Source organism: Cyanistes caeruleus, chromosome 28, assembly GCF_971803275.1.
Source record: "Cyanistes caeruleus chromosome 28, bCyaCae1.hap1.1, whole genome shotgun sequence".
In the NCBI taxonomy this organism is placed as follows: Eukaryota; Metazoa; Chordata; class Aves; order Passeriformes; family Paridae; genus Cyanistes; species Cyanistes caeruleus.
Window position 1 is genome coordinate 2,838,955 of NC_141728.1, and position 18,584 is coordinate 2,857,538.

Consider the following 18,584-nt stretch of genomic DNA (forward strand, 5'->3'; position numbering starts at 1 on the left):
TGAGGTGACGTTATGATACTAGAAAATACAAGAAAATTTTTTCCCTTCCCGGATCAGTTGCGGGGGGAGGGGTCATTTGAATTTTTTTCCCTAGGGAAACCCCCATTTAGAGTTTTTCTCCCAAATTTTCCCTAACCTAGGACACCCTAGCTCTTGCTCTCCCCTCTCCAGTCTCTCTCCCTCCCTGACCACATGTACGCTGTGGCTGGCAGCAGAAACGGGTCTCTTCCTCCCTCTACCCAAATAATAAATTCCTTATACCTGAACAGCTTAACCCCGCAGAAGTCTCTCACTGTGAGTGTTTTGTACATCTATAGCAGTTCATGCTTTTCCTTAGACACCAGGGGAAGTGGGATGAACTTTTGGGTTGTGATATGTTTTTCTCCCTCTGGAATAACCCTGAATGGTAGAGGGACTGTGGGATCAAAGCCCCCTCTGATCCTTTGGTGTTGGCCCTTGAGAAAGAAAATCAGGCCAACAAAGGGAAGCTCAAACGGTGCTGTTGGAGCTGCAGCCTCGGCCAGAGGTGCATCAGGCTGAGTAAGGCCTATCCAGCAGCAGCCCAGCAAGAACAGAACTGAACTCATTTAATCAGCCCTCCCTTTAGGAGGCAGCAGGAGGAAGAGGTGCACTTGGAAGCTCCATTTGCCCCTCTGCCCCCTCCACACATGCAAGCTCCATTTCCCCTCCACCTCCTCCTGACAGCTTTAAGGGGGCATCAGCCCCAACACCCCCAGGTAGCCCGATTGCATCCCGGAGCAGAAAGCAGGGGCTACAGGCACCCTTGTGGGAAGCAATAGGACCAGAAGGGACAATGGTAGTTAAGGAACCCTATTCTCCTCTTGACACTGAGGTGTGAGAAAACCTCACAAAGAATTATGAAAGTGACCCAGTAAACACTGCCAAATGTTTATGATATATAGTCAAACAACATAACTCAGATTGAAGGGACACACAATTGTTATTAGATGCATTAACCAAAACTGAGAAACAATTGGTTCTAAAACCAGCAGGGGACCTGGCAAAGGACCATTAGAAAACATTACAAATGGATGGAAAAGAATACTTTCCTCTCCAGGACCCACAATGGGATCCAAATCAGTCGAGTGCAAGGAGAAAGTCAGAAAGCTGCCAGGAGTGGAGAGTGAAGGGAGTGGAGAGGGCTGGACCTAAAACCATGAACTGGGCAGCCTTATATGCAATCAAACAAGGTCCCTGGGAATCTCCCTGGGAATTCCCAGATCCTTGGAAGGACGCGATGCACAGACACACACCACTGGAGCCGGGCTCTGAAGTAGGAATACAGCAGCTAGTTCATCTATTTCTGGAACAATCCACGGGGGATGTGAGATGTAAACTCCAAAAGCTTTGGGGGGCAGATGGGTGAAACTGAGAAGCGTTATTGGAAGAGGCATGGAGAGTTTTCAGCAATTGAGAAGAGGGATATAAGCAAGAAATGGAGAAGCTAGTAGCAGTGGTACAGGAGGAAGGAAAAGGGAAAGGAAGGGATGGACAAGGACCACCCAAACGAGGCCCATCTCGACTGGGTAGAGACCAATGTGTGTACTGTGGAGAATTTGGTCACTGGAAAAATGAGCGTCCAAAGTGGAAGTGAGATGGCCAAAAGAAAGAAGGGAAAGGAGGGGTGGTTGCAGTCACACAAATCCACAAAAAGACTGAAGGGGACTCAGGGAGTCCACCCCAACAGACATGCTGGTTATAAACTGAAACTAGGGAAAAAAGAAGAAGTAGAACTTTTGGCTGATATTGGAGCAACACTTTTGTTTTTAAATAAGGCCTTCATAACTGTGAATTATTAGAATTACGTTATAGTAAAAGGGTGTAGTTTAGCATTTAGGGAAAGACACACCCATGGAAGTGATTCCTCTGAGAGAGGCTGTGGGGAGTTCCTTCTGTGCTTGAGATCAAGCCAATAGCTGGCCAGTTCTGACAACTGACAGCATTGTGCACCACTGAAAAGGAACTTCACCTTTGTGAATGCCACCTTTTAAACACCCAAGCCCAGGAACGTGTCTCTTTCTTTGCAGCCTTGAAAGGCAGCAGAGCTGTGGTGTGGCTGGCCCCGCTCCCCCGTGGCCTGTGCGGCCTGGGGGGGCCTGGGCCGGAGCCCAGCTGCTCCCGGGGGGAGATGGAGACTGCGGGATCCCCCCCAGGCAAGGCCAGGCTCTGCTGCGCTGCTGGCTTTCCCGGGAAGCCCTCCGGGTCCCGTTCCAGCGGGGTGGCCAAAGCCCTTCCCAGGGGAGCCCCCGGCCCCCAGGCTGGGCCAGGCCACGGCTGATGACACTCGCCAACACCCCCCCTGCCCCCCGGCCCGCACAGATAGCTCCTGAGAGCTGGCACCAGCCACACCTGAAATCCCACACCACCACTGCCTGCCATGGCTTGGGACACATTTAACCCTTGCACTACACACAGGAGACCTGCAGACTTTAATCCTCTCTCCAGGAAAAGAAAAGAACCAAGTGACACGGAAAAAGACAGCGTGAAACACCAAGGTCAGTAAAAGAAGGAATCAAGCCTCAGGTGGAAGGAGAATGAGGAGATGCTCTAATAAGCTGAAATATTCTTTTGTTAGGGCCATGGAGATGAATAATTCTGTTCTGAAAAATAACTCCTTTAATTGATGAAAGAGTATTGGGGGATTGAAGTATTCAAGGTGTAGATCTGGGCAAAGGTATCCATTGATGAAGCCAAGCAGATGTGGAGTAGCTGTGATCCCATGAGAGCTTGAACAGAGAGAGAGGGAGATGAGAGCTGATGAAGACCCTTTGCCCCCAGGGAGAGAAGAAGAAAACCTCTATTCTCAGAGATGAAGAGGAGTTTTGCCTTTAAATAACTCATCCTTAAAATAATACCCCTTAGCTCATGGCCCATGGACACACCTCTGAGTGGTGTGAAAATGGGAGGAGAGGGCAGAGTTTGTGCCCGGGTGACTGCCATTTTTTGAAATGAAAGGGCACGAGAAAACTGTTTCTTGCAGAGATCTCTCCATGGCATGAAAAGAGCAAACTCCTCTCCCTGCACAGACTGATGAAAAGACTATTGTACAGTTGGCACACTCAGCCACTCCTGAAAGCACTTCTGCTCCAGACCCCTCAGCAGCCTTGTTGCCCTTCTCTGGACACGCTCCAGCCCCTCCATGGCCTTCCTCAATTGGGGGCCCAGCACTGGACACAGCACTCGAGGTGTGGCCTCAGCAGTGCCCAGCACAGGGGAAGAATCCCTGCCCTGCTCCTGCTGGCCACACCATTCCTGATCCAGGCCAGGGGCCATTGGCCTTCTTGGCCACCTGGGCACACTGCTGCCTCATGTCCAGCCTGCTGTCCATCAGTGGCCCAGCTCCCTTTCTGCCTGGCCGCTGTCCAGCCACTCTGTCCCCAGCCTGGAGCACTGCAGGCCTTGTTGTGGCCAAAGTGCAGGAGCCGGCACTTGGTCTTGTTCAACCTCACCTTGTTGGCTTTGGGCCCTGCATCCAGCCTGTCCAGCTCCCTGTGCAGAGCCCTCCTGCCCTCCAGCACATCCACACTCCCAGCCAGCTTGGTGTCAGAATGGTTCCATGAGGCCCTGCAGTGTCACAATGGTCTCCACGGTTCCATGACACTCCGTGGAGTCACAGTGGATCCTTGGTGCTTTGGGCCCTGCAGTGTCACAGTGGATCCTTGGTGCTTTGGGCCCCAATTGGATGATGATTTTGTGAACCCTGCCTTTTACCCTCCCCATGGTATCTCTTATTAGCTTTGTACCCTGATGCTTTGTACCCTCCCTTTTAACCACCTCTCTATTTCAGCTGTTGCACGCTCACATTTTCTGTCTTTTGCCCCCAAGATTCCCCAGAGCAATAAATCCTCTATTATCCCATGAAAAAGACCTCCCTCTTGTCCTTGCCTCCTCAGAGCACAGACTGACAGCCAAAAGCCATAGAGTGAGTACTCTAGTCACACCTGGGCTCATCCTGCTCCTGGGGTGTGACCCACTCCTGTGCAGGCCCGAGTGACAGAGCCAGATCAGCTCTCGTGAGATGTGATATATTATCTTTCACAGAAGCAGCAACGTTAAGCTCTAATTCAGCTTTCACCTCTCTTCTTTTCTTTCTGCAGGACCTAATGACATCCTTAAACTTTTCCTGAGTTGCCTGTCCCTCTGTCCAAAGGTGATGCACCCTCATCTTTTTCCTGAGTTCCTGCAAAAGCTCCCTGCCCAGCCAGGCCAGGCATTTTCCTCACTAGCTCACTCTGGTATTGGAGTCTGGGATACAGAGTGTGTGCCCTTGTTTCTAATACTTAGTTCTAGGATTCAAAAAAACACTGAATTTCATATGACATGAAATTCATGAGCATGTTTTCATGGTGATACATGAAAACAAATGTTAAAGTTAGATAGGAAAAGTGTAAGTGTGTAGATTAGAAAGTTTCTTAAATCACTGGGTGAAAAAGTAGTTTAGAGAACAGGAGACAAGATGGAAGATTTAGGGTGTTGTCTCTTGTCCTTCTCCTTGCTTCTTTATGTTCTTCTCTTAAGGGTTTTTGGGTAGTAGTAAGTGATTGGGTAAAAAATGCCGTAGTGCAGCACACAGGTGTTGGGTCTTTGGGTCACTAAGAAAAATAATTGAGTTGGCATCTGTTAATTGGGTAAATGGATATATAAAAGACCTGAAGAGGATCTTTGTTAGCCATTTTACCCTTTTCTATCACAGTGCACATAGCTCCTTGTACATTGTAATGCTGATAAAAGAAGAATGAACAACTGAGACCGAACAAGAGAAAACTGCCTCCCTCTCGTCAATCTTCAGTTGAAAGGGAAAAAGAACCTAATCTAAAAGTCCCTAAGGAGACACCCAACAGCAAGGGTTCTCTCAGCTGCAGATGACGATCGATGAGGACCTGCAGAGGATTGAAAGATCCATCTTTCTTTTAGAGAAGTCACTGTCCTCACTCTCTGAGGTTGTCTTACAAAATAGATGTGGGCTAGATCTTCTGTTAATGCTGCAAGGAGGCCTCTGTGCCACCCTGAAAGAAGAGTGTTGCTTTTATGCTGATCACACCGGAGCGGTCAGAGATTCTATGGCTGAACTGAGGGAAAGATTAGCCCAGAGAAAGAGAGATAGAGAGGCCCAACAAGGGTGGTTCGAATCGCTGTTTAACCAGTCTCCGTGGCTGACCAGCCTGGTGTCCACTCTGATCGGGCCAATCGTAATGATCTTACTGGTGCTAAACTTTGGACCATGTTTTAAATATGCTTGTGTCTTTTGTCAAGAGCTGAGGGTCAACATCCTGTTTGTAGAAAGACAGCAGATGCTCCAAGAATGCACTTGGTCACCTCCTGTGCCTTATTGTTTGTTAATGAAACACTGCGGTGTCGATTTAGTAAGTCTTTAACCTTTTTACTTAAGTATAGTGCACCTTATATTTTTACTCAAGTCTATTATATCTACTTTTAAAACTTTTCATCATATAGATAAATTAGATAAAATGATTAAAAACAGATATACATAAAATAACATTAGAACTTAGAAGACTAATACAACTCATATTCTAGCAAATTTAGTTAAGCATTAGGAGGGGGGGAAATGTGGTCAGCCAGGGCCCGGCGGTCGGAAGATATCGGGATGTAACGGAAAGATGGAGTCACCCCCCTCCTCCATAGTTTATGGTAATGACCCCCGTAATTAGCCAATAGCACCTAGCTGTGATGAAAGCAGATGGGAGTGACACTGTGAACCTAGGTTATAAAGTGTCAAATTCTCCAGCAATAAATGCCATTCTTGCCATCCATCACTTTGGTGTTGGGTGCAAATGGACCGAGTAACCTGGGATTGGTCACCGTGCCATTCCTGAACCAAAGATAGAGCAATCTCTCTTTCCTGGAAGGTGTTCAGCTTTGAACAAACTAGTTTTGCTGAAGATGAGCCCAGGCAGTGGTGAGTTAGAGCATTTGATCAAACTCCCAGAGTATTCTCACATCTGTTTGGACACAATTTCTCTTTTTTTTTTCATGGTGAATGCTTTCTCCTGCCCCGCTGCCTCCTGCTTGGAGTTGTACGCGCAGCAGAGTCCCAGAGTTTTCTCAGCAGGCCTGTGCAGCGAGTTCTGAGCCAACGTGTGGCTCTGCTGCCATCCCAAAGCTGCGCTTTCCTTGCCCAGCCTGAGCGCAAGTGGGGCATGTGCTGGGCGTGGCTGGAGATTTTCATCACCAAAATCCTCCAGCGTCAGGGCATTTCCATCTGCCCATTGCTTTGGAGAGCACAAATCACAAACCACCCATCTCAGCTGATAAATGTCATTGCTTGCAGATTGCTGCAGCTGCACAGCTGAGCTACAAATACACATGAATCCATTTCAGTTGAAAAATGTCATTTATTACAAATTACTACACCTGCGCTGACAATACACAACTATCAAAATCTCAATTAAGTTTAAAAAAAGTCATTTATTATATTAGCACAACAGTGCCATGTAAAAATATACAAATACCAATTTCAGTTAGCAAAAGCTTCACTTATTGCTAACCTCAACAAGTCACTATAGACAAAGATTAATGAGGTGTTTAACAACTTAATTTATTACAGATTACAACAAGCTTACAGCCCATCTAGAAATACAAAATTATCAGTGTCCCCCTCTAAATAACCCTGTACTAAGAATTCGATAGACAGAATTATACAACTATAACTCGTCATACATGTTTAAATAGAACTAAATACCTCTAGATATACATATAGAACAATCTACAGATGGAAATACAGATTAAATATTACATATTTCACACAATATATATACATATAGATATATAAAACAAAACTATTTAAAAATATACAAATGTCACTGTCCCAGTCTAAATATCCATACAACTGCATAAGAACAAATCAGCCGCCCCATCTTCAAAGCTTCTCCCTCGGTCTTTTCCTCCCATGCAGAGCAGCTCTCCTGGACAGGGACAGCAGATGGGACATCTGGGAGGCAAAGGGAACAGCAAGTCAGTGCTGGGACCTTTCCCTTGGCAGCAGCTGCACTTCCAGCAGGGAAGTGAAAATCTCCGAGCCTCCCCAGGAGGGTTGGCAAGAACAAGCAGGCCGAGCGGGCCAGCGTGTGGCGAGCGCAGGCGCGGCGGGACTGTCCCGCAGCCCCCGGCAGCCCGGCACAGCTCCCGGGCCCTGCCGGCACAGCTGCCTTGCCCAAGGACAGCCCCTGTGCCGGCCGGGGCAGCAGCGCTGAGCAGCCCCAGCACGGGCAGGGGCCGCTCCTGCCCGGCCGGGCAGCGCCCACGGCCAAAGCCCACGCCACCCTCAGCCCTGCCCGGCCTCACCAGCCCTGGGGCCTCACCCAGGCTCTCGCGTGGCCCCAGCACATCCCTGCTCACTGCTCTTGCTCCAGGCCTTCAGCTTCTCCCTGCTGGCTCCTCTCAGTGTCTGGCTCTCCTCAAGCTCTTCAGGACAGCTGTGGTGGCAAAAGTGGAGGCTCTGCAATTGGTTGCAAGGCCTGGCAGAGCTGCAGTCCCTGAGCTCTGTGTGCTCCCTCCTGGCCCCCTCCATCCCCTCAGCCCCGCCGTCCTCTCGGCAAAGCCCCAGCCCCCTCTTCAGTTTCTTGGGCCTCTCCCAGGCCTCTCCCCCCGCTCAGTCCCTTCTGAGCCGTTGTGTCCCCTCAGAGCCGGCACAGCCCTCAGCCCGTGCCTCTGTCGCCTCAGTGCCACCATGGCCCTCTGCTCCCCCACAGCCCTCAGTGCCCCTCACCCCTCAAGGTTTGCAAGGTCCCTTCAGCATCAGCGCCTCCTCAGCCCCCTCAGTCTCAGCGTCCTTCAGCAGCTCCTCACAGGACAGTGCCTGGGGCCAGCGGCAGCTCCCACCGCTCCAGGGACAGCCAGGGCTGCAACTGCTGCTCCGCCTGGCCCGGCCCCAGCTCGGACCCAGCACAGGGGGACACAAGGGGCACAGCGGGAAAAACAAGAGATGAAAAAGGCAGCCAAGGGGGAAAGAGGCAAAAATGCAGCCTAGGCCTACACAGCTCAGTCTATGGACCTCTACATCCATAGAGCTCTAACTAAAGAACTATGCACATTTAGAAATGGAACTGTGTGCACATAGAAATGTTATTCTCTACATATAGAAATGCAAATTTGAAAATCTATAAATCTAACTGTATACATACAAATAAAATCCTATCACATCCATAACTAACTAAACATACAAACTCTACAGATGGATAAATAGAAACACCTATAAATACAACTCTATCAATCTATACTTCTAAACTATATGAATAAAGAAATAAAGATAAAAAATCTCTAACTACATCTATAAAGAGAGGGATGCCACCTGCCCGATGGTCACAGGCTCTCCCTCTGATCCTTCTTCCCACGCAGGGCAGCCCTTCTGGCCAGGTAGATCACATGGATATCTGGCAAGGAAAGGCAACTCTCAGTCAATGCTGGCCTCCGTGTAGCATTCCCTTTGCAAGTAAACTGTCCTGCTAGCAAAGGCTGTCAAAGATGGCCTGAAAGGCACACTCTCACTTGAGAATCTGAATCCTGCTCTTTAAAGGGAACAGGGATCCTTCCAAGCTTTCCAGTCTTGTGAAGTTTTGAAGTACGCCAATCAATTCACAACCCTCCCAGTGCAAATGGCACCCCCGAGAGCTTGAAACACAGACAGTGCCAGCTGCCACAAAGAAGCCCAGCCTTGTTCTTTCTCTGGGCTGACGCAGAGACGTCAGTCCTCACTGCAGTGGCTGAAGCTGAAGGCTGCTGTGAGCTGGGAACCAATTGGGACACGCAGCTTGGTGACACAACTGCCACCAGCTCAGGTTTCTTGCCGGCTCTCTTGCCACAGCAGAGGACTCGGTGTCAGAGCCTCTGGAAAAGCATGGAGGGGCAGGGCTCAGGGAGCCTGTGCCAGTGCAGGATTGGAACTAAAGGCACCAGGAAGCACCAACCCTGCTTCAGACAAGAACTCAACTCTTCTCATCTCTCTTCCTGTCAGAGGCAGGCTCAGAGCAGCTGTCTCCCATCTCTCTAAACCACGCTGGGCTCACTCCTTACCAAGCTCCTCGGGCTCCTGGCAAACGTTCACACAGCTCCTGCAAGCAGGCAAAGCTCCCTCTGCTGCAGCCTTGTTCAGAGCCTCCCCTCCCGAAGAGCCACGGGCAACACTAGGATTGACCTGAAAAGAAAAACAGAAAGAAGGAAACGCAAAGATCAACCAATAGATTCTGCAGGGATACAATCAGAGCCTGCCAGATTTCCTTCTGTGCACCAACAAATTGCTTTTGAAAACTGGTATATACGCGGGAGTTTGCAGAAGACAAAGGCTCATCACGCTTGGCAAGAAGATATGGGCAGTTCCAAAAAATCCCCCTCCCCACCTCCAGTCTGCCCTTCCTCAAGAATAAATCTACCCATGCAATGGCTCTGCATATTAAATGAAAGAAGAGAAATTCTTTGGCAAAGTTCTGGAATAAGATGCAAAAAGGCCTGTGCCAATGCAGAAACTGAACACCCCAGGCCAGTCTGGGAAGAGACAAGACTTAAGAAAAAAGGAATTCCAAAGTCCAAGAGGGAATCTGTCAAACACAAGGACTAATGGGCCCTGGTTGAACTGCTCTTCAACACAGGAGGAGCCCCTGGGCTTCAAGGAGTCCTTAACCATTTCATGGCCAGCACCAACCTTGTCCTTCTCACCAATCACACAAGTCATGGCACCTCAAAACCAAGACATCTGCCCCCTGAAGACTCCACGGCTCACACACTTAATCCCTTCTTTTTAACAAGGAGCTCTGGGCCCCAGAGGCCTTCAACTGTCCAAAACACTGACTTCTCCAACACGCTCCAAGAGCTGTCAAGGCTGACAAGGCTGTTGAGCGTGGGGATGACACTCAAGCCATGGAGTGGGCGCTAAGGATGGAGTCCTGCTAGCTCCTGGCACAGGGATGTGCTCTTGCCACCACAGCCCTAAGCACAACAGTCTCATGCAGGCTGCAGCTTTGCAGAGACTGTCTGGCAACACCCACCTCTTCTTTCCACAAGGTGACTGAGCTCTGGAACATGGAGAGCAAGACTGGCCAGTTTGCCTAGCTGAGCATTTCCCAGCTGGAAACTGGACTGCAGGCACCAGGTTCCTGAGAGGGCAAGACAGCTACAGCTCCAGCCCATCCCCACACACAGCTCTGGGAATGCCTACACGCACAGCAGGGCTCACACAGCAGCAGCAGCAGCTGCAGGAGCAGCTGCAGCCCAGCCCTTGCTTTGCCTTGGCCTTCCAGCCCAAGAGAGGCAGAGCCCACATCTGCTGCTGGCACCTCTTGCATGCCCTTCCCACTCTGCCTTCAGTGGCAATTCTCCAAACGCTCTTCTCTCCCATCAAACAAAGCCTGTTAGAACCCACCAAGCTTCCACCTCCTCCCCACAAATGCCCCTGCACCAGGGATTCTTCCCACAAAAAGGAGCATCCAAACCTGGCAAACACCTCTCATCCACACTTAAGGGCTATCCCCCCTTTTCATTCCCTCTTCCTTAGCAAATCTTGCTTTACCAAACAAATCCTTCCGTGTCCATTCCCAGCTGAATTCAAGAAGCCTTTGCTTCTCAGCCATGCAACAACATTCAGAAGCTCTCAGTCCAGCCCCTCTCATCCCTGGCCAATGGAGTTACCTGAGCAGAGGGAGACCTTTCAGGCACAGATGGTGAAAGCATCTCCTCCAGTGTCTCCAGAACAAGGTCCAGATCCAGCGGTGGCAATTCCTCTTCCCCAGGAGTACTCCAGACCCAGCTTGGGGCTCTCCATGCTGCATAACCAGCACTGCCAGCTGGAGCACTGGGGACTGAAGTGCCCGGGGCGGCTGGAAGAATCCAAAAACATGGGTGAGGCTCCAAAAGGAGGCTTTGGGACGCAGAGCTTTATTGCTGCCTTGGATCAAACATCACAGGAAGCGCACAGCAACCTCAACTCCAGAAAGGTATTAAAAACTTCCCAGGGAATTGGAAGAGTGAGCTCTTCCCCTTCAAAAGTATTATCCAAATTGACGTGTACATAGATTAAAGTATGGCTTGTGAAACTGATCTAGACATACACACAGACATAATCACCTTGAATCACAGCCTTTTGCATCTTCCCAGCAGCTTTGGCATTTGGCTGCTTGAGTTTCTCATCACAAGAGACCACAGAAAGTGCATTCACCCAGGAAGAGGCCAGAGGTGAAGACACACATGCTAAACTTCAACTGCGAGTTTATTCTAAGGAGCAGCCATGGAGGTGTGGCCATGGTCTCCAGCTGCAACTGTTCTGGGGACTCCCAGCGTGCACTGAAATTTCATAGCATTATTTGCGGGAGAGACTGTTGGAAATGGAAAATCTGCAGCCTTAGAAAAAGCCTGGATTGAAGGAGTGATGAAAGTACACAGACATTAGGTAGAGTAATTCTAAACCTATGTTCTTACAGTTGCAAGTAAGAATATGCCACGAGTAAGTAAGAAATTATATTAAGTAAAATAGTTGGAGGTATAAAGTGTAATGGCGTGATTTATAAAGTAAGTTAGAGATCTAGGAACTATAACAGAAGTGTGTGTGAATACATGACCTGTTAGCATGTTGGTTAAAAGACAGACACAGTGTGGCAAAATCAAGTAAAGGTGATAAGAGGTTAATAAGTGAAAACAAACTTGGTGTCAACTGTCTACTGGACTAAAAACTTATATATTGCCATGTGGAGAAGAAACTCGTAACTTCCTCGAGCTGTGGTTGACTTGTTGCCTGTAAATCTCACGCCTTGGGACTGATCTCTTATTGGGCTACTTAAGCAATAAATCATCTCAAAGCACGGTGGTCCCACCCCTTGTATTTCATCTCAACAAAAGCCAATCTGTAAACTCTGCAATATCCCATCAGAGTCCTAGTTTGGCTTCATCCAAAGAAAAATAGGAGTTCACCTGACACCGACCAGTTGTGGAGAAATGTTCTTTGCCTCGCCCTTTGCCCTCTACACAGAGGCTGCCTGGAAAATGGCCAGAACATCCTCCAAATCTGCAGCAAGGACGGGAAAAGCAGACAGAGATTGTTCTGATATTCATGATCCTGCTTCCTAGTACCCTTGACACCTGATTGTCACAATCACATGGACACATGACAGAGCACCGCAGCAAAATACTTCAGTCAATTTTTGTTCTCTTTCTGAAAAGCCAGGGGAGAAACACATTCCGTACCTGATGGGATGTTGGCTGGCAAGTGCTGCTCTGGAGAAGTGCAGCTGCTGCTCTCTGGAGAGGCCGCAGAAGTGCTTTGATGGTGTGCAGGAAATGCTGGAGTCATGAGCTCTGACTGGGATTGAAATCTGTGTGTGCCTGGCTGGCCTGATGAAACCCCAAGTCCAGATGCAGCAAACACTTTCTTGGCACGTGCTGGGGAAGCTTCACGCCCTTGAGGATGTGGACTTGTCCTGGAAGGGCCTGGAGGTAGCTCTGAATCCTCAGGTGAGGCAGCACTGCGCTTCTGGCACCAAGGAGCTGTGCAGCAGGGAGGGAAGAAGAAAGGAAGCAAAGGGAAGGCTGGGTCACTACTGCTCCTCAGCTGTGTTTCCCTTGGCAGCAACTGTACTTCTCCCAAGGAAGACAGAAGCTCCCATCCTCCCAAGTAGGGTGAGAAGGAGAAAATTCCCCACATGTTCTGAAGCTTTGCAACAATCAATTCCTTGTCTACTCAGCTCTCCCATACTTATTAATCTGTCTGGGAAAAGTGTCCCACTGCCATTCCTGGGCAGGAGGCAACTGCCAGAAAGCCAGCTGCCAGCTCTTCTCCCTTCTGCTCCAAAGGCACACAACAGCTTTAGAATCACAGCCTTCCCTATCTCCCCAGCAGCTTTTAGATTTGGCTGATTGAGTTTCTCAACACAGAAGGCCACAGAACGTGCATTCACCCAAGAAGAGCCCGCATCTTCAGGCACACACTGAGAAATTCAACTGGGAGTTTATTCTAAAAGCAACCTTGTATGTGAGGCCATGTTCTGCAGCTGCAGCTGTTCTGAGGCACACAGAGCTCATTTCAATGGCACGGCCTGATTTGCAGGCCAGTCAGTCTGAAACATCTGCAATATCCTATCACCGTCCTAGTTGGACTTCATTCCAAGAAACAGGGGAGTTCACCTAACACTGACCACTTGTCTGTCGGGCAATATTTTTCGCCCTGCCCTTGCGCCTCAGCAGACAGGCTGTCTGGGAAATGCCCACAACAACCTCCACATCTGCAGGAAGGACAGGAAGAGCAGAGAATCCTTTGGCATTCACAGTCCCACTTCCTAGTACACTTTCTCCGTGATTGTCACTTGAGATCTAGCCATGACAGAGGACTCAGGGAAAACACTTGAAAGGCTCAGTTGCCAGGAACTATTGGAAAAGGAAGGGTAGAAACTCTTTCCCTACCTGATGGGTGGCAGGCTGGGCTGTGCTGCTGAGAAGATGAGCAGCTGTTGCTCTGTCCAAGGGCCCTGCAAGCAGCTTCAGGGTCGACTGGAGTGAGGCGAACCGTGAGCTCAGGATGGCGTTTCAGGTCCAGGCGAACCAGTGGAACCGTGAGCTTGCGGAGATTAAATCTCTGGATGAGCTCTCTTGATGGTTCCACTGGTGAAGCCCCAGCAAGTGCAGAGGTGGCACAGACTTTCTTGGCAGGTGCTGGGGAAGCCTCACTCTCCTGAGCAGCTGCTCTTCTCCTGCAAGGGCCTGGAGGCAGCTCTGAATCCTCAGGTGAGGCAGCATCGCGCTTCTGGAGCAAGGGAGCTGTGCAGCAGGGAGGGAAGAAGAAAGGAAGCAAAGGGAAGGCTGGGTCACTCCTGCTCCTCAGCTGTGTTTCCCTTGGCAGCAAGTGTGCTTTTGTCAGGGAAGACAAAAGCTCACCTCCTCCCAAAACAGGGTGAGAAAGAAAAATATCACCACATGTCTTGGGGGGTTTGATGCCTATAGAACTTAAGTCAAACTTACAAGCTGCTTCTATAGGTTGACTTACAAGATATCAATAGAACCTGACAGATCTGTATCACCAGATATCAATAGAACCTGAATCATAACTTCATCTATTTAACCTGATAAAGATGTCTTTCTATGCATTGTGGTGGCTAGTATATGGTTAACTGGTTGCTCAGTGCTGGAGAGACAGAAAAAAAATGAAAATCTCACCAGGTGGTCAGTTTCAGACAGAGGTCAGTATAGTACTAATGAAAACTTAGCAAACGTCAAGCCAATTAGCCACAAAATAAAGCAATTAGACCGGTTAGGACCAGACAGACCAAGGAACACCGTAGCTGTGCATGCTCTGAAGACAAAGTTGAAAAGTTCAGATGCAAAGACGACTTTGGAAGCCTTCGTTAAAGACCCCCAACGATCCCCAAATTGGGGAGGCACAAGCACAGTGAAAAAAAACTATCTATAGCCATGAGATTATACTATGTAAATTAGTTCCAGAGTGTATAATATACTGTGTATATTAGTTCTATATGTTATAATGACATAGTAACACTAAGCAATAATTACTAAATATATACCACAGCAATTGACAAAGGTGGATGAATGAGGAGGAGAAATCCTCCTCACCTCCAGCACTGAAATAAACAACTCTACACACACGGCTCTATGGGATTTTATTCACTTTGCAACAAGCAGCTCCCTGTCTACTGAGCTCTCCCCTATCCGTTCAAGCCTTGGCAGGAGGCAGCTGCCAGAAACCCAAGTGCCAGCTCTTCTCCCCTCTGCTCCAAATGGGACAGGAGGCTCCCTCTCCCGCTGGGGCTGAGCACGCCCAAGCCCTCGGCTCAGCCGCACTCCCGGAGAGCTCCCCGAGCGTCCCAGGGCCGCGCAATGAGCAGCGCCAGCCACGGCACAGGGCCGGGCCGGCTGCCGGCCGAGCGGGCCAGCGTGTGGCGAGCGCAGGCGCGGCGGGACTGTCCCGCAGCCCCCGGCAGCTGTGCCGGCACAGCTCCCGGGCCCTGCCGGCACAGCTGCCTTGCCCAAGGACAGCCCCTGTGCCGGCCGGGGCAGCAGCGCTGAGCAGCCCCAGCACGGGCAGGGGCCGCTCCTGCCCGGCCGGGCAGCGCCCACGGCCAAAGCCCACGCCTCCCTCCGCGCCCGCAGCTCCCACCCCGTCTCACCGGCTCTGGGCGGCTGCCCGCTGGGGAAGGCGGGCAGCGACCGCTCCGTGGGGAGCCGCTGGAGGCGGCTGGGCTGGCGGCTCCGCACCTCCAGCCCCGCCGCCAGTCTCTGCCTGTTGGCCCTGGTCAGGCGTTTGATGCGGAGCAGGAGCTCGGGGCGGTCGCGGCGGAAGTTTGGGTTCATGAAGTGGAGCAGAGCCCCGGCATCGCCCGGCACGGCTGAGCCAAGCCATGCCGGCACCTTTTGGAAGCCGTAGAGGTTGAGCTGGCGCACGAAACTGCCAAAGTGCGTGGCTTTGAAGGAGTCCGGGGCCGCCCCCGCCCCCTGGCCGCCCCCTCCGTGGGCGCCGGCCGGGCTGAGCAGCTCCCGCTCGAAGAGGAAGCGGTCGATGAGCAAGCCCTGGGCCTGGCTGTCCCAGCGCACGGAGCGGACGCGGGGGCTGTTCACCAGGCGCCACAGCTTGGCGGGGAAGGTGCTGGCATTGAGTCCGGCGGGCAGCGGCAGCTCCGCCATGGCACCGATCTGTCTCCGACTGGCGCCGCAACGGCCGCGGCGCAACGGCCTGAGGGGGGCGCTGCGTTCGGCCCCGCGCGCGCCCGGCGCGGCCCCGGCGCGGGCCGGACTCGGCGAGGACGAGCGGGGCCTGAGGGGAGATAAGGCCAGGTAAGAGCAGGTGAAAAATGCATGTGGGAAACGAGAAATTACATAGGAATTCCACTAATTGACAAAGATTCTTACTGTAATAAATGGAATTGATTTTTGCTAACTAAATTGGAACTGTTCTTCAAGTTATTTTTAGAAACAATTGTCAGGAAAATTAATCCACAAACGCCAGAGGTTTATGTCCAAAAAGGAGACAGAGGAGTCCTTTTTTCTTTATTCCAATAAATATTTGACCCAATGCCCCAACACCTGTGCGCTGCACTGCGGCATTTTTTACCCAATCACTTACTACTACCCAAAAACCCCTCGGAGAAGAACATGAAGAAGAAAGGAGAAGGACAAGAGACAACACCCTAAATCCTGCATCTTGTCTCCTGTTCTCTAAACTACTTTTTCACCCAGTGATTTAAGAAACTTTCTAATCTACACACTTACACTTTTCCTATCTAACTTTAACATTTGTTTTCATATATCACCATGAAAACATGCTCATGAATTTCATGTCATATGAAATTCAGTGTTTCTTTGACTCCTAGAACTAAGTATTAGAAACAAGGGCACACACTCTGTATCTCAGACTCCAACATCTGCCCCTCTCTTTTTTAAAAAAAAACAATAAAAAAAATCAACCCAAATCTTTTCTTGGATTACTTTTCAAGGAGGGTTATTTTTCTTTCACTCACCTTTTAACAAATGAGGCTTTACAATATTAATTTTCCCACCCTCACTTGAAACCCAAAGTCCATTGCTCTTGCACGTGGGATCCAAGCTGTTCAGCTGTCAGCTGTGTCTTGATACAGTTCACATCTGCGTGCTCGCTCTTCTGCTCTTTGGGCTGTCTGCTTGTCTCTGCAGCTGAGGAGTTTCCATGTTCTTCGCTAGGAAGTTACTTCTGCTTTGAACCTGTGAATACACAAACATAGACTTTCCTCCAAATTATTAATTGAAATGAATTTTTAATCTTGCGTCTGAACTTTTGACTGGAACCAAAGAATTCTCTCTCAACTTTTCTTGAGTACTGTTAGAACAATACCTGATAATTGATGGAATTGGCTTTGTAACAGACTTGTTTGAAAAGGACTGTTCATGAAATTTGTAATAGATATAAGATCTTTACACTTTTTCTAATAATTTAAGATATATAAGGTTTTTATACTTCTGCGGCATAGCCTTGGTTCCCCCCCCCTTTTTTTTTGTAATTAAGTACGGTATTTGGTTTTTTTTGTTATGACAAGGAAAAACCATCAAATTAAAACACTTGCACGTGTATACACATAAGAAATAACACTTTTACAGAAATCAAAAACTTATTAAGAAGATGCATAATTAATATTATGCAATATTAAACTTATCTGAATAATTTGTAATACGAATTGCTGAATATACGAAATATATACTCTCATCCCAGAGTCTGCCACAGCTGATAAATCAATGGAAGATTGGAAAATCATGTCCGGATAACAATTTTCCAAGCTCACTGTAAAATCCAGCTGCTATATTAATTCACTAATTGTCAAGTTAAATTGACCTGAATATTGTTTTGATGCAGAAAACTTCTGGGTTTATTGGTAAATTCTCCATCCAGGTAAAGTCAAGGCTTGGCCAGAGCTTTGGCCTCATCTGGAAAGATGTCTCTTAAGCCATTTTCAAAGCAAGGGGTTTAAGAATAGCAGCCATAAGATGCTTAAAACACTGTAAACTTTTAAAAGGCATTTGTATAAAACAAATGATCAGATGTCTTAGGTAATTGACTAATTAAACCATTCAGCAGTTAATTTAATCTGAAGTTTCTTTCATAACACTTAACTTTCAACCATGACACTGTTAGCGTTCAGGATCACACATAACCACAGATTGATTATATGCAGGTGCTTTATTGAAGGGCTCTGGGTGTCAGGGGTACACATACCCAAATCTGACCCGATTTGCTTTGGAGTTGAACATGTTTTATACACTATCGTTATACAACTTACATATTAATTATTAAACTTTCATTGTTCTATTGTAAGCATTGTTTTTACCCAAGCATGGATTTCTCGTAATCCTCCCCAGCCCCCTAACATTGTTCCTTATGTTCTTTAAACTATAATTATATCTGATCACATCTAACAATTGTATCATTTATCATCTACTGACTACACAGGTGCAGTTTGACCTGATCTTTAGCAAGCACAAGGCCTAACATTTCTCAGGGCCTACTTTTCCCAGGGCTTTCCAAACCTAACTTTCTTTCTAAGTCTCCGAATTTTCTAAGATTTTAGAACCTTTTACTATCATTCCCCCCTTTGAAAGCATTTTCACTTCACTATAAGTGCAAATGTTTTCACTTGATAGAGTCCTTTGTTTCTGAGTTGATACTTGCTGTTCTTCGAATCCTTGATTGATGTAAACGCTGTCCTGGATGTTGTCATGAACTGGAGAACCAGAGGATGGAGGGTGTGGGTCTCGTGTCAGTGCCTTTATTATTTTCTGGTTCCAGGACGTTTCCTTCTGTATTTCTCCTTTTCAGATGCTGTAAACTAACCAAATTGCTAAAAATACAATTAGTAAGATTATCACACTCTCAATGATAGATTTAATCCATGAACTCACATTCTACCCTAACCCTTTGAAGATTTTGCCTAACCAACATGTGGTCAAATCCTTTTGCTCTTCCTGTGCTCCATGCTCTATTTGTTTCAACTGACTGATGTCATATTCTACATCTGCAGTCACATTTGGGATGTGGATGAAGCAATGATCAATCCATCCCCTTAAAAAAAAACACACACTCCATGTTATTT

At 48.5% G+C, this 18,584-nt stretch overlaps 2 protein-coding genes across 6 annotated transcripts in view; both read right to left on the reverse strand.

Moving 5' to 3' along the window:
* The window catches only part of LOC147649040 (uncharacterized), a 636,047-nt gene that overhangs the window by 247,047 nt on the left and 370,416 nt on the right, over positions 1 to 18,584 (reverse strand). Inside the window, exon 8 of one of the 4 annotated variants that reach the window (XM_086864990.1) lies at positions 6,355 to 6,970. The exons of 2 other annotated variants lie outside the window; for them this stretch is intronic. The gene's annotated coding sequence lies outside the window, so the exon portion shown is untranslated. Of the gene's footprint in view, positions 1 to 6,354; positions 6,971 to 18,584 lie in introns of those variants that run through there. One more of the 4 variants, XM_086864993.1, reaches the window with a different exon arrangement.
* LOC147649045 (uncharacterized) overlaps positions 6,355 to 18,584 on the reverse strand; it is a 122,923-nt gene continuing 110,693 nt past the window's right edge. For both annotated transcript variants that reach the window (XM_086864979.1, XM_086864978.1), the window contains exon 9: positions 6,355 to 6,721. The gene's annotated coding sequence lies outside the window, so the exon portion shown is untranslated. The remainder of the gene's footprint in view (positions 6,722 to 18,584) is intronic.